Source organism: Aythya marila (genome assembly GCF_965140915.1).
Source record: "Aythya marila genome assembly, chromosome: 10".
Taxonomy (NCBI): Eukaryota; Metazoa; Chordata; class Aves; order Anseriformes; family Anatidae; genus Aythya; species Aythya marila.
This window is the reverse complement of record NC_139051.1, coordinates 1939155-1962348: the sequence shown is the minus strand read 5'-3', so window position 1 is coordinate 1962348 and position 23194 is coordinate 1939155. Positions and strand designations below refer to the sequence as shown.

Here is a 23194-nt window from a genome sequence, read left to right as displayed (position 1 = left end):
TTGGGGTCAATAGGTAACTCACCTGAAGAGCAGCAGTCTTTTCACATTACCACAAAAGATGTACTTGAATTTAAAAACATTCACAAGTCCGGTGTCAATATGATTCCTGCTGGGACAGCTATTTATGATTACTTTGCCCTCACCAGTACATTACTGCAAAACGTTGATTAGTTCTCTATTGCCCCAAGCCTCTGAGAAACGAGGACAGGAGTTACACGACTGCCTCAGGGCCCCCAGCACACCCGTCCCGATGCAGCCTGCCAACACCTCACCCCTCTCCCTTTCCTCACACACTTAAATATATTTGAAATGCAGCTGCGTAAGAAGAGCCTCGTTCACCCGGGTGTTAATAGTCACAGGAACCTCTAGGACAAAACTCAGACCAAGGCGCTGAACGCTGCCCTGCACAGTGATTAACCCAGTAAAGCTATCAGCAACTTGAAGTGCTCCTTCATTACCACGGGGAATGCAATTATCTTCCTGCCACCTCCCCTTACCCTGCTGGCCTGACACAGAGGACTGATGCTGGGAGCTGCCTGCCTTCTGCCTCCCGGAGCACACGGGGCTCCCAGCCCGGCCTGCCCATGGCCAGCCCAGCCCGGGGGTGTCCCGCAGCCCGTGAAAGGGCTGAAGTTTTCAGAAATGAGCAGAAATGTGCTGCTGAGCCACAGCACTGCTCCGCGGGGACACACTCGCACAGTGTAGCTCCAGGAACGCTGCCTGAAACCGCGTGCTGCTAAGTGGTAAGCGTGGCACTACCTCAGCCTTCCCTTTTTAGCCTAATTCTGAATACATTTTTGTGACAATAGTGTATGAAAATGTAATTTCTGAATCTACTTTAGGCTCCTGCCTCATCGCAGCTCCTAAGCAAGCAGTGTCAGTCGGCAGCGCTCTTTGTATTGATAACCTGCAGAGGAAAATCAAGACCCCGCACCGAGCGACATGAATAATTCACTGAGCCACCCAAACGGAGATGAGCGAGCCTGAACCTAGTATGAGGGGTCTCTAAACAAATATCTGAGCCGGCTTTTAAATTATTCAGAAAGTAGAGATCTCACCAGCCTTCCCAGAGCACTTCCAGCCAGGGCAGACAGCCGGGCTGGGGACCTAACTCCAGGTGAACACGACAGGAGAGGGCTCAAAATACTTGCTGCTTTCCTCCAAAATCTTTGGTGGCGTGCGAAGCAAGAAACCAATCCCTGCCACACGGCGCATTCAAGAGAATTCAGCTCAGCGACAGGCTTCTGACTGAGAAGGATGAAATTACAAAGTAATTAAGGATATTAATTAAAGAAAGATTGACCGATGGCTTTCTTGGAGATTTGCTCTAAGAAGCAGAAGCATAACTTAAAGGAAGATGGAAACACAAATTAACGTATTTCCCATTAAAAAAGCAGAAGGGATCATTCTCCTTGACGTGCAGTCGCAGAGCTCGCAGCAGCACTGCACGGCGTACCCGTAGCAGGAGCTGGCCGTAGCGAGGCTGATCCTGCTGAACGCCTCCGTGCTCACCTGCTTGTCCTGAACTTGCATGTAAAATATTCTCCTACTTTACCAGAACACATACTTACAAATCCTGTGGCGTTTACTTGCATGGCTGTTATCTCCCAGCCATGCAGCATGACACGCCTCATAACTTCCTGAGCCCGCAATTAGGGTGAGGGGCAGCTTTTTTTTCTTCCCCTCTTTTCATTAACACAAGTCAGCGACTGACAGCCCAGAAAGCCACTGGCCTGGCAGACAGCTGTGAGCAGCAGGTAACGGCTCAAATGAGGACACCGCCCAGACTAGGGCTCGTCTACAACCAGCAGTCACAGAAACAAAGCCCAGCCGAGACAGCCGTGTGTAATTTTTGACATTTAAAAATGCCAATGCCACGGCACCTCTGTACCCAGCTTGCTCTAAGTCTTCCACGGGGTGTAGCGGCAGTGTACGACAGAAATGCAGCTAACTCGATTAGACAGTGAAATCTATTTGAGATTAATTGGTGAGTAATGAACCCGACGGAGTTTATGATCCTTGAACTAGGAGTAATACCGAGGTACAATGTCAACAGCAAAGTGGCAGCAGCTGATGAGAGAACCCTTCTGCGGAGCAAACAAAATCCTTTCTTCTTTGGCTGGAGGCACAGGCAGCATCAGACAATTCCACAAGTGACAAGTGCACTTTCTCTCGAATGGATCTAAAACGTTAAATTAAATAATGTCTTCGCTCCTGGTGTAACCTTTGGTAATTGTCGGAAGAAAAAAAAATGTGATGCTCTTCTACTTGAGTGCAGCATGCAGCATCATTTATGTTGAGACATTCGAGCAGCAGTAGGAACATCCAGCAGAAGAAAAGAAGAAAGCTCAGGTCTAGGATCAACCTTGCAACGTCCAACACAGAAATAAAGTTCTCCCCAGCTCGGGCACACTGGGATTTGGGGAGTTTCCTGCTCTCCTGTTTTTAGCTTCCTAGGCTTTGTTTCAACTAAATGCCAGCAAACATGAACACTGCGGTATTTAAAGAAGGATTAACTCTTGGATACTGTGGAGGACTAAGGCAACTGGCAGATGTTCATCCACACCCAAGAGTGGTGGAAAAGCTGCCGCAGCCCCTGAATCCAATGGAGTTATGCTGACTGGGGGTTTTTCAGAATCTGGCTCACAACATCAGACTTACTTCCTTCCAATTGCTGATTTGGGACCAAAAAAAAAAATCACAACTGTAAGAAGCCATTAGAAATTATGGAGTGGAAGTCTTCTACCCATGCTTTAGAAACCCCACTTGAATTTCCCTCACCCAACAGTGAGCAAAGAGCCCCTCCAAGCTTTTGTATGAGCCAACACAGGCCCTGGAGAGGATCAGTTGAAGCCTCTCCGAGCCGGGTTTATGCATCTGTCCCATTATTATTCTGACAGTCACAGGAATTGCCAATTTACTTCCTCCTAATGCCCCAATTTCCCTCTCCAACTTACAACTTGTCTGAACAAAGCACTGTAGCTCACCAAGCTGAGAAGCAATTCTTTAGGATCATTATTGCATTCGGTGCTGTTTGTGTGTTCAGAGTTTTCTAGATGCACCCCAAGCAATTTCTCCTCTGCGCTGGGACCTGTCTCACAGGAGCTGCACTCCTTTCTTTTAAATCATTTTGTTATTTCATTGCCATCTTATTTGATATCCCCCTGACCTGTGCAGAAGCACGTGTAGCGTGTTTATGGTTTGATTCTGCAGTACATGGGGAAAATAACCAGCAGAGCACCAATGCTTTCTGTTACTGGCAGCCTGGTCTCCAGCACAGAAAATACTGATGACCAACATCCCACGTAGACAAACATTGCCCCTCACAGCACAGTGGGTGAAAAACTTGGAGAATGATTTCTTTTTCATTTCTCTTTTCATCACCGGTTATTGGAAAATGGATCGAGTCACCTGGCTAGGTCCTACCAGTGATGTGCCTGCACTGCGAGGGGATCACGAGAAGGAACAAATAAATTCAACACATTTTACACAGGGAAACTTCCCTAAAAGCTAAGCAAAAATAGAAGCTACTGAAGGAAAGAAAACTCTTACAGGGGAACGAGGAAATCCATCTCCTGGCAGCCGCAGCACCAGCAGGGACGCCGTACAGCCACGCACTGCATGGGGGAGCACAGCCTGGGGGGCAGGAGCAGAGCGCTCCTCAGCAGGGCCTGGCTGCTCATCACCCAGCCAAGCCATGCAGCACGAAGCACAGGGTCGCACTGGAATTTGAGTAGGTTAAAGGAACAGAAAACAAACACGCTAGGCGAGTACCGGCTCTCGCTGTGCATGCTGAGACTCTTTAGCACGCGTCTGTATAATGAGGATGTGCTGCGGGACTGTCAGCGCCTCTTAATGCTGAGGAAATTCAAACTGCATACTGAAAGAGGCAAAGATTGCTTGGAATTCAGCTAAATGTGTGCTTCTCTCTGACACACCAGCAAACCGAGGAGAAAAGGTTTTAATTTCAGTGGGTGGTACGATTTTATGACAAAGGGAAACAAATTTTCCTCGAGTATGACTGACGTTCCTGAAAACTCTTTGAGCTTTGTTTCCAACCATCACGTCAAAATAGCTTTGGGTGTTCCTATTCAGATCAGCACCGTAATCAGAAGCCTAGAAAACATCTCCTTCCTATTGCAGCGTTTTGAAGTCACCTCTTCATTCTGCATGAGGAATTCCCTTCCCCTTTGAAATCTCCAATATTTTTTTTCCAAAATGCAGGGCTAGAAATTTCTTCATCTGCTTCATTGTATAGGCCAGGAATGACAAAACATCTCCTGAAATGCTGTCCTGCCTTGCAGATATTCATTATTAAAAAATAAATAAACAAATCTGTGCTTTCAAAACATCCTGCAGTTTTTGAACTGCAAATACTTGTTGAAAGTAATTCCCAACCCTAGCGAGCTACCTAAGCCCTGCTTGCTGTACCCATGCTGAAATGTGAGCAGCGGGTGCTGGGAAGATGCATGAAGGTCACGAGGACGATTTGATGCAAACGTCATGATTTCACAGGTTGTCAATTTATCATCAAAATTCCCTGTGGAGGCTCACAAAGAAGGTCCAAGGAGAGAAGAGCTGCTCTCCTCTCACACGTAGAGCAGAACAGCCTCCCGTACAGCCTTCTCCTAGCACTGCCTGCAGTCTAAGACACAGACTGCTTTATTCCCTACTTTTAGCAAATGCATATATGCTCGAAGATGCTGCCACAGAGAAAAACAGCAGATTTAGAACTAATGGGAGGGGTGTGTGTGCTCCTATGGCTGATCCTGCTGGAGGCAGCAGGGCAGTCCCAGCTATAGCCTTTTCATTTTTTTATTACTAGCACAAGAGAACGATGCATCTGCTGGAGTCACGGCACGGCACACCAGCCCATAACCTTGTGTTCCTAACTCGGGAGCAAGCACACCCACCTGTGAGCTGCTCCTAAGTTTCACCCCACAGTTTGGAAGCTTCTGCTGCTTATGAGTTAGCCAGCTGGGCACAGACTCACACTGATGTAACCCAGCCATCCAGTTCAAAGGTTTAAGTATCGCTACAGACTTGTGGCTTCTTCAGCCCATTTTCAGCCAACCACCATCTCACCTACAAGAGGATATTTATTTTTCTCCTGTTTTTTTTTTTTTTTTGTGTGTGTGTCTACCATGGTGAACACATTTTTCTGCCCTGGCCAGCAGACACAGGACGGCCGTCCGCTTGTTCACTGGAGGAGAGACTGGTGCTAACCTAGCTAGCTCATGCAACTAGTGGTGTATTTCAGAATACTAAGGAGATATAAATTAAATGACATTTAGTTACGGAAAGAATAAAAGCAAAAAGAGACTGAGGAAGAACTGTGACCTTTTGTAGCATCAGTTGGATTCGCACGGACACAGCCTCCCCCAGCACGTGGCCACGCGTGAGGCTCCTTACCCCCAGGGGTGACCCCAGTGACCGAGTGATCCCCTGATGGGCCAACAGCCGGCAGGCCCAGTGCCCCCACCTGCTGATGCAATTACCAGCTGCATTTCAAACTGGAAGAGAAGGCCCAGGGCTCCCAGTGCTCTGTCTAGCCCAGGCTGGCTGTGGTGACACAGATTACCCCACCGTTTTGTTTCGTGCTCACGCCGTTCACAAAAAACTTCCAGGGATGAGCGCAGGAGAGGGGCAGTGCAGATCACCAGGAGCTGTGTAGAGGTGAAGCGCCCCCAGAACAACACGCTGAGGTTGTGGAGTCCCACGGCACAGCCTAACTTTATTAGAGTGCCCCAAACCTGAGCAATCCCGAGCGGCTGGAGTATTGATGAGCAGAACACCAGTGCGGTCAGGTAAAACAGCCCCTGCTGGGTAAAGCAAAATATACAGGCGAGCCATCTGCTATCCGAGACAGCAATAAAGCAGTTCCCGCAGCACAAGTATTTACAGGCAGAGCCCAGCGCTTTGAGCTGTGAGTTACTGGCAAGTTGTGACTGCACTTTCAAAGAGTTTTCACCTTCCCGGCTGCTCAGCAGCATCGGTTGGAGCAAACACTTCTGTTCCCATCTGGAGGAATTAACCAAGTCAGAAGCTGGTTTTAAAACTGAGGCAGTGTGTGTTTCATCAGCTGCACAGCTCTGTGTAGGCAAAGGGAAAATCAGACCGAGAGGCACGAAAAGCACCTGTGTGAACGTATCTGATTATCAGCAATGTGACTGATACCAACTAGTGAAGGGCATTTTTAGAAGTACTTCCCTTCAGCACCCAGCCCTCAGAGGCTGGGCACAGAAGCACAAGATGACTGTTACCTAGCATCACCAGCCATCACAGAGCACACTGCCACCATCTCCACACACACCACAATGCTAAACAAGACCGACACGAGACCCCTGGGAACCGCTGGGATGGTGGGAAGAGTCTCCCAAGCTGCTCTCCGCGAGCACTGATGAGTTTGTCCTGAATTGCCTACTTTTTTTTTTTTTTTTTCCTTCAGAAGCTGAGGACACACTGGGATTTCTGCAGAGCAGAACACTCACTCCAACAGTTACTTTACCTTGCATTAAGCTTTAGTGTAGCATTAGGCAAGAGCAACAATAAAGCATATCAAAAGAGTGTGAAAAGACCGTGTCCCCTAGCCTTAATTGACTTGCTGTAAGCATCAGCTCACTGAAGCTGGGAATAAAGCCCAAAAGCTTGTAGAAAGCCTGAAAATGAGAAGTTTGACAATATACGACAACTTATTATCCCTGATTTGAATCAGAGCAGATGAGGTTATCAGTCTCCTTTTTGTAATGGCAGTACTTGGAACAAACTGGTAGTGGCCTGAACATTAAAAAAAAAAAAAAAAATCCACACCATAATTGCAATCAAACAGAGCAAAAAACCCAAATGGTACAATAGGGAGCTTCTCCTGTTGTGCAGCATTCTGGAAAGCGAGGGCTGCTACCAGCACAGGTTGGCATTAAGATGAGCCATTTCTCTCAGCTCTTCTCTGCTTGCTGTGAAAAATAATGATCTGTTGATCTTGGTTTGTCATTCAAACTGTGTGCCCACTAAGTCAGCATCTGTCTCCTTACTGGATCTTCTTCTGTGATGTTTACCAACAGTCAAAACAGAACAAAAACAAAAGCTACAAAAAAATACCCAAAAAACACCCTTCCAGATATCCTTTTAAAATGACATTTGTCAAAAAGCCCTGCCAATAATCCCCACCTGAACTTCAACACTCATCCATAATGGTATTATGGCCACATGCATGTCTACGCAAAACAAAAACAAAATAAACAAAAATAACAACAAAACATAAATGTATATTGTACTTCCAATATCAATACAGTTTTGAAGGTTTTTTTTCCTGCACTTCCACTATGGAAGGTGAACGAGAATGGTTTGTGCTCAGATATAAAGGAGAAGGCAAGGTTTGCATGACAAATGCACAAAAATAAAGACTTAAATGTTCAAAATAATAATGACTTGATTGTTACTCCATTTCTTTCTAAACCTGCAGCTTGGCAGGTGTTCCCCCCCAACAGAGAAAGCTTCCCAAATAACGCCACCAGCCTGTATTCTGTATGACCTCAGACACCTTCCATAAACTCAAGGAACAGCGTATCTACCTTGTAAAGATGAAAGACCGAGATCTGAAAGTAAAGAAAACCACTACAGCCACCATAAGATACAGTCTAAGACAAAGCATCAGAGTTTCCAGTGGCAACGCCAGCGTGGGAGGTGTGAGAAGAAGCTGAGGTTGGTGTGTGTGTGCCTGAACCAGCACAGGTCACAGCAGCCCAGATCAGCACCCGAAACACAGCGCACTCACCCAAACACCACCAATCAGTCCCAGTCTTTTCCTCTCTTTGGAAGAAAAGGATTTCCAAATAAAACTAATGTCGTAAGATTTCCTACAGCTACTCTCTCAACCGAGCAGTGTCATTTCTCCTTCGAATTCAGTGCTAGGGAGTGTTTAAGCATCCTGCACGAAAGATTATTAGAGATTAAACTGGTTCACAGAAAAAAGAAACACAGGACAGTCACTGCTGCTTGCAGAATTAAAACTCGTTTCTACATTTTGGAAAGCAGCACCCAAAGCTGTCTGCACAAGAAGTGCTGCTCTGCAGAGACAGCCTGGAGAAGAAGGATCTTCACCACACAAGGGACAGCCTGTGCACTGTGAGAACTACTGCTGATTGCCTGAATTACAAGTTACTTTCCCATTTGAACTCATCCCCTGCTTAATTAATGCAGTCCATTAAGCACTAAAAGTAAAGCGACTGTTCCTATTAATTGGTCAGCATTAGTGATCTCTCCAAGTAGGCTTTTAATTTTACACTGAACTCACTCCTTTACCGACTCCTCTCCAAAGCGTGCAGTCACCAGTGAAAGGTTCCCAGCTGGGCATCACACGGCCTCTTTGTGCCAGCTGAAACCCACAGCACGTGGCCAAACATGTAAGAGAAAGCAGAATTTTATTTGTTTATTTATTTATAATTATGCTCTACTATCACGCATGCAGTCGGGGACATGGAAAGGTAACGCCCACGTTAGAACTGCTGTGGCAACCCCTAGCAGCTAGCAGATACACAAAATATTTCAGGTACAGCGATGCTTACAACAGATGCCAGTGCTTTACTTCAACAGAACCTCTGGAAAGCATCGTTCGTCTGAGGCTTGTGTGAACGAACCTGTGGGCAGCTGACCTGAAACATCTTCTGCCCCATTCTTACGACAAAGTTAAGGGCAGCGACGTGCCGGTTTGCCCTTCTGAGAGGCAGAGAGGCTCGGTACGAGCAGCCTTGTTAAATACTGCATCTTTGAGAAAGAATCGGATGCACTACAGGTGCACTACAGTTGCACCTGGAAATACAAACCGGCTGTACGGCGAACAAAGGGGCAAGCACAGAACAGCCCTGCCCGAAGGAAAGGGAAGTGCACGGCCCTAATCCTGGCACATGCCTAAGGGCAGGAACCACCCCAGCATCTGAAGCTGGAGATACGTTTAAGCTTCTGCAGGATCAGGGAATAACAGACAAAGGAAAAAAACAAATGGAGGCAGAAGAGACAGTGAGACAAAAGGACTCCACAAAACATGCAAGTTAAGCCAAAGAAGGATGGTGCCCACTTGAGTTATTTTCACCTAAAATTTATTTTTAGGGCATTTTAGTTCAAGTCTTCTCTTACTATCACACCCTAAAAGATTTACGAGCCGGTTCCAGCTCCGGACTGCTACTCCCCACGTGAAGTTTGCATCCCCTGCACCCCTCGGTGGGAGTGCTCAGAGAAGAAACCTGGCCAGAAAGCTGCCATCTGTCTGGGTGGAGACAGAAAAAATTCCGGGGAGAAACTGATCCGGGAGAAGTTGCTAAAAGCTGTAAGATGAGCCCGTAAATGCTTTAAATGTGGGCTTCTCCCCCACTCCTCAGTGACGTGGCCAGCCTACCCGTGGCGGTGCATTCATATGTTTTACACGGTGCAGCTGGAGAGGGGAGCAGGGCCGAGGCAGCCCCCCTGGCGCACAGAACATGCTCTGTCCTCCCCGCGCAGGCACCGGGGGCTTCAACAAAGCGAAGCAGGGGCTGGCGCTGCCCTGAATCAGCCTTCTGTGCCCAGCTGCCTCGGGGATGCGCCCTGCGACGCATTCAGACATTCAGGCGGCGTTCAGCTACTCCACACCAGCACCAAAAGAAGTGAAGGGAAGCTTTTATGCTCTCTGCAGTTTAGTCAATGCCCTGAAAGAGGCAGACAGCGCTCCTGATCCCAAAACGTGGCTTCTGTGCACAGGGCAGAGATGAATAGCTCAGGAAGCATTGCCACAGCCCGGGCGGGCAGGCTGTGACTTCTGCCAGGACTGCTCTTAGCAATCTTCCAGTTTAAAATATCTCGCCTTTATGCAAAAACCTCCGTTAGCTGCTGGCCGTGGGTAAGCCATGCCGAAGCATTAAAATCCTTCTGAAGACACAGCCCACTTATTCACTGTGAATTGTCATTTACTGCGAGAAAACACAATTATTCATTTTATGAGCACATGGATCCTCATCTTTCTAGTCCGACTCCAGGAAGGCTTACCTACCACCCCCCTTTCAGATCTCCATTATAGCCCAGCGGGACACAAGGCAGCACAAAGGATGTGCTCACTGACCACAAAGACCCCTCCACTCCTTAAGGAGGTTCGGATGGCGGAGCGGCACGCGCGGTGCCCTGGAGCCCTCTCCATGGAAAGCCTGCAGAAAAACATTCCTTAAATGCACAAAAAGCGGTCCACTATGCCTGGTAATTTGGCTCTGTAGAGAGAGATTTCTGTACTAGACAGGAAAGTTTCAGTCGTGAAGGTGAAGGGGCAGGGAGAGATTCATTACGCAGCTGAAAGGAAGCGGGTGCCGGAGTTTTGCAGCACTGACTCTCACTACTTTGCCACCACAATAAACAACTTCTCTACAAGGTCTTTGTTTCTGGAGGATCCACAATCAGATGCCAGCCTGGAAATTTTCTTTCAATGAATTCTGGAGTTTAAAGAGCTGATTTGAGAGAGCACAGTTAGGCAAAGACAAGCGGTGAAAGGGATGTGCCTGTTCCTGACGCACCCCCGTGAAACCCAATTCTTCTTTTGGGGTTCTGGATAAATGTATCAGCACGTTGATGGAGATCCGATGAAGTGATCTAAACATCACTTCCCTGGTTATGGATTTTAGGGGAGGCATTTGTAGGTGCTGACACTACAAGGCTGGCTCTTTGTCCCCCTGCACACGGCGAGGGCTGACCACAACCCGGTCTGCCAGGTGCCCCCGTAGCGCCGACCTGTTCCTACAGATGGATGTTTCTTTCAGCTGAGTATACAAAAGACACCGGTGTGGGGAGAACAGTGCACCCCCCAGCGATAAGCCCCACTGTTTCCAAGTCTCACTTGTATGCAAACAGGAGGGGTGGGCACCCAGCAGGGTAATGCTCATCCCCTGGAGGACGGCACATGCAGGGGGTGCATTGGTAAACACTGGCTTGATGTTAGAGAGCAGGCGATCAATATGAGCACAGTTGAGATTTTGCAGGTTAATAAATGTGTTTTACGGGAATCCTGATGACCAGAGGCTTCAGATACGTCCTTGACAACAATTCTGTGTTCTCAAATGAGTTACGGCTATCAGCCTACAAATTACCAAATAACCCAAATCACTGCTCTCCTATTGCCCAGTATTACTTCTTGAAACATCCAATTTGCTCCTCTTTAAAATCCACCATAAGAAGGGGTTTGAAGGACTCCAGCTTTCCTTACCTATTATTTCATCTGACCATCTGCCCAGGTCCTACAGCAGCAAGCCTACTTTCTACTGCAGTTAGTAGTTAATGAAAGGAAAAAGGAGATGATCATCCATCACTCTGAAATTGTCTCCTTTTGCTTAGAGAACGAAACAGAGGAGTTAGCAGGAACAGGACAAAACACAGGGGAAGCACAGGCAGCTGCCTCCAGCCCTGCCAGCCGTCTCTGGGCTAGCCAGCAGCTGGATTACCAAGCACTGTGGCACAGATCAACACCTGAAAACAGTTTAGGAGAAGGGCACTTCAATCGTTTTACCACTGTTACCCTTCCCTTGAGTAACTGACCCAACCAGAAATGTAACCTGCCCTTTTCCTATTGCTCTCTACATGCAGAAAACACAGCTCATCCTTCAACAACATTTTTAAAAGCAGTTTGAAACGTAACAGTGAAAAAGAGGTGAGAATTAGAAAAAAAAATATCTGAAGTACATAGCAAGATTTTTCTGAAAGGAAAAGATATATTAAGTAAATATGTTGATTTCTGCCAAAACTCAGTAATTCACTAAAAGCTAATGAAAAATTCTGTAATAATAATGCAAAACAAATATATATACAAACATTCATGTAAGCAGTATTTACAAGCACTACTGTGCTTGTCGAACGATGAATTTCCATGCTCCAGTCACGTAATGCTGCTAACAGAAAGGTTCTGCATCCTTGTCCAAAGGAAAGAATTAGTAGCTACTGACTCCAGTGGTTCCTGATCCCAGAAATCCTTCCCAACTCGAGCAGTGTTTGCATATGTGCCCTGCCAGCCCTGCTGCAGTGCAGCTTCGCAGCGTGAGGAAGCACGGAGCAAGCTTTCTGGGTAGCTGAATCCCCTGCGATTGCCCCCGTCCTGCCCATCTTCAGGCAGGAGTCTCTTCTCTCTGTTCCTGCTACAAAGCTGCTCCCCTTCTCCTCTTTCTCCAGAGGAGAACAAAGGCTCTTGAAGAAGATAAAAAGAAAGAAGGAAAGAAAAAAGCCTCACCCTCACAGGAGGCAGAACACTACAGATGTACAAACTTTCTTTTATTGTATATTTGGTGCAGCTCTTATTTAGATACCAAGGAATAAAAGCGCAGTGAGTTTCTCATGAGTGAAGGTCAAAGCCAGGGTCTCTCTCCCAGCGTCCTGGTTTACATCGCATGGTCACAGCCAGCTGCAGCACATCGTGCAGAGCTCGCCTGGCAAAGCAGACCTTGCAGAGTTAAGATAAGCAGGAGCTTTAGAGATATGGCCTGGCCTGAGTGATAGCTACTTTCAGTATCCATACCTTGTCAGTTTTGATATTATTAAATTGTAGAACAGAAATATATTAGCATCAAATATAATTACTCATTTCAGAACTGAGCACTGCAGAAAGTTACCTACAGTCTGCACAAGGACAGATCCTTGACTACCCTGGATGACGTCTGTGTGCTACGATGTGACACAGGGCAACCAACTGTGGTTGCCAGAACTGCATTTAAATTAATGTCTTATCACAATGCCAGGTCCTAAGGGCAATGAGGTACAAAGTAATAGCAGCTGATAACTCTAAGATACCAACCACCACTAACCATTAAGAATTAAGTTTCCAACCATTTCTGAGCTGCCCCTGGTAACGGCCACCCTAAGCTTGTTGACAATTTTTTGTTTTGTTTTGTTTTCCTTTGGCTGCTCTGAGCATTTATATTTGGAGCCTAAGGTTTCATTTTCTTGGAGTGTCATTATTTACAGCAATCAATATAGCCACGACAAGCAAATGGTCATCTCACATTAACTCACTGATGAGAGCACAGAAGTAAACCCAACATTTTGGTTTACATGGACGTTTTGAATGCCTTCCTATTAGTATCAGGGGAATTACCTCTCATCGATGAAGGATTTGTATGTTGGTCACGGCACCTAACAAGGCATCCTCCTATTGTTTCTGCATGCCCTGCTTCCTTTAAGCATAGCAGTGTGCATGTGAATCACCTGTCCAGGACAGCTGGAGGAATGCTGCAGCAGCATCGTGCATTCTGGTGACATCTCGCAATCAGGCTGGCAGCAGGATCAGCATGACACCGGCTGGTGTGAAGGGGAAAGTGTGTCCAGCATGCTACACTCCTGGTGTGTCGGTGTTACGAAAAGAATGCCTAGGGTAATCATTTCTCTTAAATTTATAAAAATAAAACAAACCAAAAAAGCATCACAGATGTGTTTTTTTTTTCAGTCCAAATATACTTCAGTTTCAGACCACAGACATTACGCTCAGCTGCTGCTAGATTTTCTTTTCTTTTTAACCTTTGCAGCCTCTGCAGTTTTTCTCTTTTATCTAAAAACATTGTAAACCTGAAATGCCTTTATCCTGTGTTTCCTGCCCACTGCAAGGCCACTACCTCCTTCTGCAAAACGTAGTGCGCTTACTTGCAAAGTATCCACAAGCTTTTTGGAGGCCAGAAAGCCTGGCATACAGTCTCTTCCTTCTTCTCCTGTTACTTCAAAGGCAGTGAACCCAACTGCATCTCCTAACTGGTAAAACTTTTGTTCTGTGACAGTACAGCTAATTCCTCAGCACACTATGGCACTACTGGCAACATCTTTATCATTAAGGTTTCAGATGTGTCAAATAATGGCACAGATATTTCCATAATAGCTATTACAACAGCTTTAAATTTCAGGAAATATTCCTAATTTTGTTAAACAAAAAATATTTAATAACTATTTTGCCCATGGCTGCTCAGCTTTCACCCGACACATATACATATTCTTGAAACCTCTCTTCAATACTACGCTGAAAACCACAACCCCCACTACTGGCATCCCTGGGTTTTTGCTGGTAGTGTGTCTGGAGAGGCACGGATAACTCATGTGGTGAAGCAAGAATTTTTCCCCAAAGTATTTATCAGAATATGATAATCTTTAAATTCACCTGCTCAAATGGCATATGCATGTTTTGTACATTATGAATTCAATTCATCATTTGTCTGTCTCTAACAAATGAGTAGCCTGAGGAAATCAGTGGGACTTTTCATTTACTGAACATTAGCTTGTCTTTAACTACCTTGATGAATCAGATCTAATGTTTCCTTGCTGGACAGACCGCAGCATACATATGCAACAGGCTGAATAGGGGGGAAGGCTGCAGTTCTATCAATGCCTCAAGCATTATTTGCAACATTACATATCGTTCCTTTAATGTATAGCACTTAGTGCAATTGGGGGCTGGCTCCAACTGCGATTCTGAGACATCACAGTTTTAAGTAACTAAGTCAAGCTGAGGAAAAACAGTCATTATGAAGAGGAGAAAAATAAGTTCTATTTCTCAGCCATAACTATGGTAGCAAGGAAGTTAACAAACTTGCCAATAAAACTGGCAACCACACACACAGACACGCCAATCTGCTACTAAAGGAACAGAAAATACTAACTTTTCTACGGAATTTTTAAAAGCTCAACAATAGCACTTGATGCAGTCACAGATCTGCTATAAAATTGTGTTAGAAAGACATGGAGAAAGGTCTTGCTTTTGTGCCATACTCTATTATGTCGTTACAATAGCCTGCTATAGATTTTTCAGCCACATTGAGTTTTTCAAGACTTTTTCAAAAGGTTATTCAGAAATGGCAACTTATACATGCATAAAATAAGGAGACCCAACTGACAGGGGACTCACAAGAGTGACCCCAATAAGTTTACATGAGATGTTTTTTTTAAACCTGTGCAACAGAAAATAATTGCACCTGTGACACTGACAGATAACGCATCCGTGGAGAATGGCTGCTGGATGCCTACAGACACAGGAGAGAGCACCCAGAGCCACTGAAGTCAGCCTCAGGATTTAAGGATAAAATAGCCTGACACAAAAGCTCTTACTGAGCATCCATGCCACCAGGTTTGTGAACGGGTTTCTATACATGCCTAGTAGCTCTGTGACTGCTTTTTGCATTAATACACGATTTCAAAGCTCACCCTGTAACTACATTAAAGCCTTCAAAACATCACCACCAGTAAACAGAGGATTTTACACAAAAGGGGCAGTGGATTTACTCAGTGACAAACCCGTGAGACGTTTCCTTGCACCAGGCATTATACATCCCTAATAAGCACTCACCGTGCCTCCGGGGACAAAACTGCACTGCACACAGCGGCGGGCCCTCTGTCACTTCTCTGACATCCTTCTGGAAACGTGTCTCCTGCGTGCCCCGGAGGGCAGCACACCACGTCTGCTCCAGCGTGCCCGGCCGCCGCGCTGCTGCTGCTGGAGATGGCTGGGCTAGGAGGCCTCTGGCACAGCTTCTCCACACAAACTCTCGGAGGGGCGAACTGCAGCCAGAGAGAATAACAAGGAAGAGAATGAGCTAAAAGTAGCTAAAGCAGGGTGAGAGGGGCAAGGAGAGATCTGGTTTATCCAGATCTATTATTTTGTGCTCTGGTTTTCACAGAGGCAAAGCATGGCAGCTAAACAGTTTTAAACATTAATCCTGTACCTCCACACAAAGCAGTCATCAGCTTTTATACTACACCTGACTTTCCATTTGTTTAAGTGCTGGAGCAGCACTTAAGTGCAGGCAGGAGCCCACCCCTGAACGTGGTGTTGGAGCTGCTTCTACCCTGAGTGGCCAAAGTTGCTCAAGCAGTTTGGCTTCCCTTCTCAGACAAGCAAGGCCCAATAAACATGTTTTTCCAGCATCCTGATTCAAGCACCCCCAAGGCATTTAGCAGAGAACAGAAATTTGTCTAATTAAAGACCACTTTCTGAAATATTTAGCCCTTGCTGCCTTGCTCAAGGTCATATGCTAAGCGGCAGGAGAACAAACAGATCTGCTAACCTGCAGCAGCGCGAGGAATTAAAATCTCATTTCACTCCGGTACCAACCTTGGTATTTGACACTGTCAAAACATTTTTTCTTTTTAAAGCAGCAGCAGACTGAGTGAGGAGGCAAAAAAAAAAAAAAAAAAAAAAAAAAAAAAAAAAAAAAGCAATGATTATATAATTTATTTCTTTTGTTCTTAATTAGAAAAAATTCTAAGAAAAAGGTTACCTGAGAATACGATGCAAACTTATTTCTAAACCTAATTTTAATGGTTCTGCTGGATTACCTACTTGGATTCTAAGTTTAAATTAACTGAAGGGTTTCAGTTACAAGCAGCGCCCAAACATCTTAAGCAAAACTGCCTTTTTTTTTTTAATGGTCTAACGACACCTTTGGTCTGGTAAACAGGTAGAACATGATCAGTATTTTCATAATTTCATACTTTGTAGTTCCTGTTTTCCTGATGGATTAGAAAAAAAAAAAAAAAAAAAAAAAAGAGTAAACAAACATAATCATCCAGTATCTTTTCTTCAAGAACATTAAGGCATTATTAAAAATTCCTCCTTTATTAAAACATAATTGTCAACAGTGCTTTATCCCTGAATACCTGTTTTTCTGCTTATTTCCTACCCTATATTTCTGAATTCATCACTCATCGTGAAACAATTGGGCCAGCAAGCACCAAGTTTTATGTCATCGTGAAGCTCTATTTCAACAGCTCGTCTGACATTTTAACACACACTATAAGCCCACACTGAAAATAAAGCATGTCAGTAACTGGGAAGGACCAGCGCAGATGCAGGATTTCAGCAAAGTAGAAAAAAACGTTCTGAACGCAACTGGCAGGTGATGGCCACTAAAAAAAAATCAGTTTGGTCATTTTAAATTATCTTGGAAATGAAATAAAATCTGATTTCTGATGCAAGGAAGGGACGCACAAGTTTTGCAGTAACAATAAAAAAGGAAACGTTCAGCCGCATGGGCAACCACCAGAAATCAAACAACCAACAAGCTCCGCAGCACCCGGCAGCGCTCCACGGACACGGCGCGGCCCTGCTCTGCCCTCTCCTTCCTGCCGGCCGTCTGTAGCCACGTGCCACACGGACAACCCGACACTGCCCGACTTCTCTGAGCTGAGGAGTGTCTTTTTTCGTGTGCCGTTTCTTTTCAGAGTTCCTTTATTTCCCTTATTAGCCCGCTGCCCTGGGCTTTTGTACCATCGCAGCTCTGCTCTGTCCATCCTCACCCACCACTGGGCACGAGAACCTCATTTCGCTGGATGCTCAGCTGCAAAAGAATTAAAAAAAATAACAGACCTTGAGGCAGACCAAGGGAAAAGAAGCAATCTGTATCCAAAAGACATAAAGGTCTGAAGAGGCCAGAGGGCAGAGATAAGAATGTAAATCCACCACGCAATAAGATGGTGGATTGCCACAATTACAATATTAATAAAAGCAAAATCCTCAAAATCTCAGTGCTACTGTGGCTGCCACTGGAGGACGGGACAAGTAAGTGAGGGCAGAAGGCAGCTTTGCTTCGGACAGAAGAGGCAACCAAGCAGTGTTGCAGGCCACAGCTGCTTAAAGCAGGGTTTGTACAATGGGGCTAACACAGCACGTCGGACGTGAAGGCTACGCTCACTGTAACGCTGACAGGTTTTGTTAGAAATGTGAGTGCTAGAAACAGGTCACAACTAACCGCATGATCAAGTGGCAAAGTACTTTTTGTGTACTAATATACCTATTTACAGGAATCTAAAGCTAAGTTTGTGTTACTTGCTTTTAATTAGGAGCTATGAAGAAATGTGACAAGCTCCACGCTGCAATTTGAAAAAATAGATTTGCTACCTCCTGCTCCACTGGGTTCGGGATCTGTGGGCCTCTGGGACAATGGGACAAAAGGCAAGGCAGGACAAAAGGACTCGAGGATGGCATTCATCAAATAAACGCCTTGCGTTTCTGAATTAGAAGGTCAAGAGGAATGAAACAAGAAGCAGCCGAATGCACTTCAGTGATAATGCCTGCATGGTCACCCAGTACCAGCAGTTACAGATGAGCATTTTCAGGGGTAAGATTGCAACTACTGAAAATACACTTTACGATTTTTGGCAAACTAGTTGGGAAATTATATTTCAAGAAAAGCTCTAAGTTTTCCAAACCATATGAAAGAGAATATTGGGCTGCTTTTTCTTGAAGTTTAAAAAAAAAAAAAAAAAGTTGTTCTTGAGTGCAAGCGGCTATGTAAATGCTTGGGCAGGGCACTCCAGCGCCCAAGACCAGCAGCAGCAGATACTTCAGATGAAATACATACATCTACACAACCCGCTTTGCAAAACCACTGGGTATCATCTACCCATGGTGGATTTTCCCAGGTAAGCTGGAGCCAGATGCCGTGAAGGGCCCAACCCAACTCCTTGTAAACTTCCATCCAAGTACCTCCGAGAGCCAGGCTGTAAGATGGGATCAGTACTGGGCAGTTAAGACCCAGTTGCATTCCTTTTTCCCTTCCAGGTGCTAGCTCCAACCTTCACGTGGCTTTTGTAAGTGAGCGTGTATTTCTCACTCCTGCCGAGAATCATGCTGCCAGGAATCCCACACCTCACCTGCCGTGCCCCCAAGTCAGCAGCCATGCACAATGGGGGCACGTACGTGTACGCTGCTGCACGACGGGGTAATTCGCTGCTATGGAAATCGGGGAGGGATGATTGAACAAGTTGCTGTACATTTGGGTTACCCCATCTACAATCTTTCTTTACAGAATATGAAATTTTAACAAAGGGATGAACTGAAGATTTATGAATCCAATACTCCTACTGAAAATATTAGGCTGTTTGTCTTCAGATTCAATCAGTCTCTGCAAACTTAAGGTAAGCAAATAGTCACAGGAGTAAGCACAGTCTCGGTTCTATTATGATTTGCTAGAATCAATGAGCTACAATGCAAACGTTTGCCCACAAGCATAGGAAGCAGCAGCCCTGCCCGCGCCGCCAGTGATCATGACTAATAGAGAGCTGACACGGGAATGGATAGCACAGAATGGAAATGACTTCTGTGCAGCCTTGTTTCATTTGTTTCCATTTTCAAGTAATAATACAATATAAAATTCTATTTTATTTTTAGCTGCCAGAACAGGTGGCATAAGGAAAAAAAATAATTTAAGAACTTATTTGTATGAATACACGGTCCCAATCCGCAGCGTTCTTCACTTTGTACTAATGGAACAGAGAATTAGCTGATTCTGAACAAACTGAGCTGCTTTATCACCCGAATTTCCTGCTAAATATTCATATGCTTGCACCCTGCAGACAGCAAGCCATGCAGATTCTGACAATTCTGACTCTCAAAGTATCTCACTGAGTTCGTCACATCCAACCTGTGGTGACTCGTGGTGAGGCCCGACGCACAACTCTGAGCTCCCCTCCGGCTCACGGCTCACCCGGCAGCTCTGCAGCTCCACACTGTCCCTTGTAGTGGCCCAGAGAAGATGTGTAGGTAGGCAGAGGTGCCCCACGGGCACAAGCACCCGGGGATTCCAGGGGGAGCCTGGGAACCGAATGGGAATTGCCTCGCGTGAAATTCCCTCAGGACTACATCAATGCACTTCCTCATGCAAATTCTTTCAAGAAAGGTGTTCATCCCTGCTCAGATCTGTGTGGTGTTACTGCCTGATTGTCAGGCTTCCTAAATTTACCTGAAATACCCCGCCCATGGCAATTCCAGTGGGTCACACAGCAGACGGTCTGCTTAGTCCAATTACATGAATTTGGGCAGCTACCCCTTCTGAATAACCACGCACACTGGCAACCGACACCGCCTGTAATTCCTGTTAAATTTTGGTTTCCCCTAGCACCATGACTTTTCATCCCAATTGTAATCTTTCACTGCTTGCAATATGCAGAATGGGACTGCTTTACTCTTGCTCCTGATTAGCATTACTTGTTTTCATCAGTTCCATCTCCAACATGTGGCTCTGGAAGCCACAGCAATAACGATGATTGATTTTGTAGCGCATTGGTTTTGTGGGCCTTGTGTTACAGCCTTGGGAATCAAACCAAGCTAGTGCTACGGCCCCGGGACACCCCGCAGCACCGGTCACAGCACCCGTGTCTCGCTGCTGCTGCTGGAACAAGACGCAGAACGGCCTGCAGCAGTTTGCTCCGTCACCCCTTTTGTCGCGGCCCCAGTGAACCTCGTTTCTTGCCTATGAATGGCACTGATACACTTGCAGCAAAGACACCTGTTAGACAAAAGAGAACTAAAACCAGATACACATTCTTAGGAGAAAAGAAATTAAAACACTTAATTGCTGCAAAGAAATACATGAAAGCAAACTGAGCTCTATAAAAATATATTATCTGCCTACAGCCACAGGGGACAAGCCAAAGGCTATGGAGATGCCAAATAAAATAAACCGTGCCCCTAAAATTAGCTGTAGACATATTTTGCAGATATACACAGCAACTCAGCAGTCAGATGAATTTATTGCAGAGAATACAAGGCATGTAATGTTTGTCACTATTTCTCATTTCCTGCTTCCATCTGTTTAGACCCAGCTGAAATCTGCTATTGTACACCACACAACCTCTCTTCTCTGGGTCTGTCTGGTTGCTACCATAAGAGGTGAGTAATGAAAAGGCTAACATTAGATCTGGTGCCAGTGTTTTGCACACAGAGATATTTCTCTGTGCCATTTCTGCAGTACTGCAGGGTTTAGAGACAAGTGAAATGCCTAGCAAAATTAAAACAAAGATAAAGCAGAAAAAAAATTCCTGCTTCACAATCTGCTTCTGAGGCTGTCGCATGCTATCAAAGCTGTGGCATCCTTCAGCAGTGAAACCCAAATGAAATCCAGAAGTAACTTCACCAAGGGAAATACGGAGCATCACAGGACAGAGGAACGTGCCTGGAGTCTGCTGTTTTACTACGATCTTTCACACATGGAAGTTGGATTAGACTGGAATTTTAATTATAAAAGCAACTCACCATGAATACCAGCTAGATGATTTATTAAAATGGAAGTCATCGATATTCTGTCCAGTACAAGTGCAGAAGGGGTTTGGGTGGGTGTATTCTGCCAGCTCCCTCTCTGGGAGGACCCACGTTAGGTAAAACTTCGAGCCCCCTGGTTCTGCAGCCAGGTCTGCCCCAGCGAGCTGCACGGAGCTGAAGGAAAGCAGCCCCCGGAGAGCTGCTGCAGGCTTATGGCTGGATGCATCCACAGAGTTGTCAGTCAGAAATAGAGTGAATTGGGAGCGCGCTGTTTCCTCTCAACACTGTCACAAACTACTTCTGTTTCCCATAGTCTATGCTGCAGGCAACTCATTAACCTTTTATTATCCAGATTGGGAATATGAAAATTAATTAGTCCGTATATAAATACAGCAATCCTCCAAAAAAGTATAAACAACGAACAACAGCCTACATTACTTACGTGTTTTCAAGCCCCTCTGTTATTCTCCATTTATTTGCCAGTGCTACTGGATCCATGCAGCACGGCACTGCTCCAACAGGGCCCAGGCAAAGCAATTATTTCAGCCGGTGAGAGGCGATGGCTTTTGTGACACAGCAGGTCAGACATCATTATCGTAACTGCTTTGTCTGGTCTTCCAAATTTACAAATACTCAGTTCCTGCAAAGAGCGGGTCATGCTTACTACAGCCCAGTCCGGAGCAATAGGACCAAGCTACAACAGGACCAGCTCCAAGCAGCTCTGTGAGGAACGTGCTGAGCAGAGCAGGGACCGGTGGCTCTAACTGCATAAGGAGGAGATGATAAAAATTCAGATGACAATTTAGTGGTAAAAGTAACACAGATTAAATACCAGGTAAATATAGAGAGAATAGCTGGATGACTTAAAATGACAACATATTTAACAGCCCCCAAATATTCTCCAAGTTCTCATCTTCAAGAGCTCTCGAGTGAATACATCAGCCCTGAAAAGTGACACTCCTGAAGTTCATCCAAGAATCTTCTTATAAATAAACTTATTTATAGTAATAATGGTCAGGATATTTTGTTACAACGTTCCGTAAATGTTATTTTTTATCACTGTAGAGAAACCTGCATATGGTAACTGAATATTAATAATAGAGGAAGGTTGACTTTTAATAGGGTCTGTGATTCTTGCCACATCTGTCTCTGTTTCTGCAGTTCCTACAAAGAAACCCAGTAGTGCTCTCCAACCCTTCTGTGTCAAAAAGATAATCCCCAAGCCAGATGTCCTTCTGCGCGTTTTTCTGCACTACAAGAGCAATTAGCATTCAGGTATGCAAAACAAAAAACTTTGCTCTTTACTTTCTAAGGACATACACATTTATGTTTCGTTGTCAATGCAAAAAACAAACAAACAAAAAAACAAAAAAAAAGCAGTTGGCTATGAATTTTGTTTGGGCTGTGACTTATCATTAATTATTTTTATATCAGCAGGAATTCTGAATGTCACCATGGCTCCCTCACTCTCCCTTCAGGCCAACACTGTCACAGATCGGTCACTGCCTTTAAAATGCTGGAGGAAGGATGGGTGAGGGAATTTTTCATGTTCCCTTTATGAAATCTGCACGAGAGTTTTAAGGGTTAAAGCAGAAAAATACGAAAAGCCTTGCTCTAAACCATCCTAGAAGTGTTTACACATTCTCACCACTGAAGAGAAATGATAAAATTTTATAAGGTTTAAATAAAATGAGGCCAGTGGCTAAAACTAAAAGCTGGCATTTCACCAGCCGCCAAAAGCAGATCAATAAATAACCATCGGAAAGTACAGCAGAAAAGGCTCAGCAAGGTATTAGCAGTAACCTGCGATCCAGGGGAAGGATGCAGGCCTTACAGTGTGCCATGCAGGTGTTGCTGCAGGGGGAAGGTGTAAGTTTTTGGCACAGCTGGTGCCAGCAGTTGGGCACCTTTCCCTGGGACAGCACCTGTCCCTCGGGCTGCTGACATGAGCTCTGCAACACAGACAGGGAATCACGGAAATTTGGTAGGAGAAAATTAATACAATTGATATGAAGTTGTTAAAAATTAACTTTAAGCCTCACAAACCAGCAAGAGTAGCAACAATTTCCTAAGCCTGAACCCACACAATTTATACTATTTTTTTTTTGTGTATTAAAATGTTCCCTATGCTAAAATGACTTTTCTATCTCTAATCATCCTTCCATTTATACAGAACTTACA

At 45.2% G+C, this 23194-nt stretch overlaps 1 long non-coding RNA gene across 1 annotated transcript in view; it reads right to left on the bottom strand.

Annotated features, from left to right (window-relative positions):
- Window positions 1–15483: 15483 nt before the first annotated feature.
- Window positions 15484–23194, bottom strand: part of LOC309881968 — a 35391-nt gene continuing 27680 nt past the window's right edge. Inside the window, exon 3 of the long non-coding RNA XR_014318215.1 lies at window positions 15484–15534. This is a non-coding gene — a long non-coding RNA (uncharacterized lncRNA). The remainder of the gene's footprint in view (window positions 15535–23194) is intronic.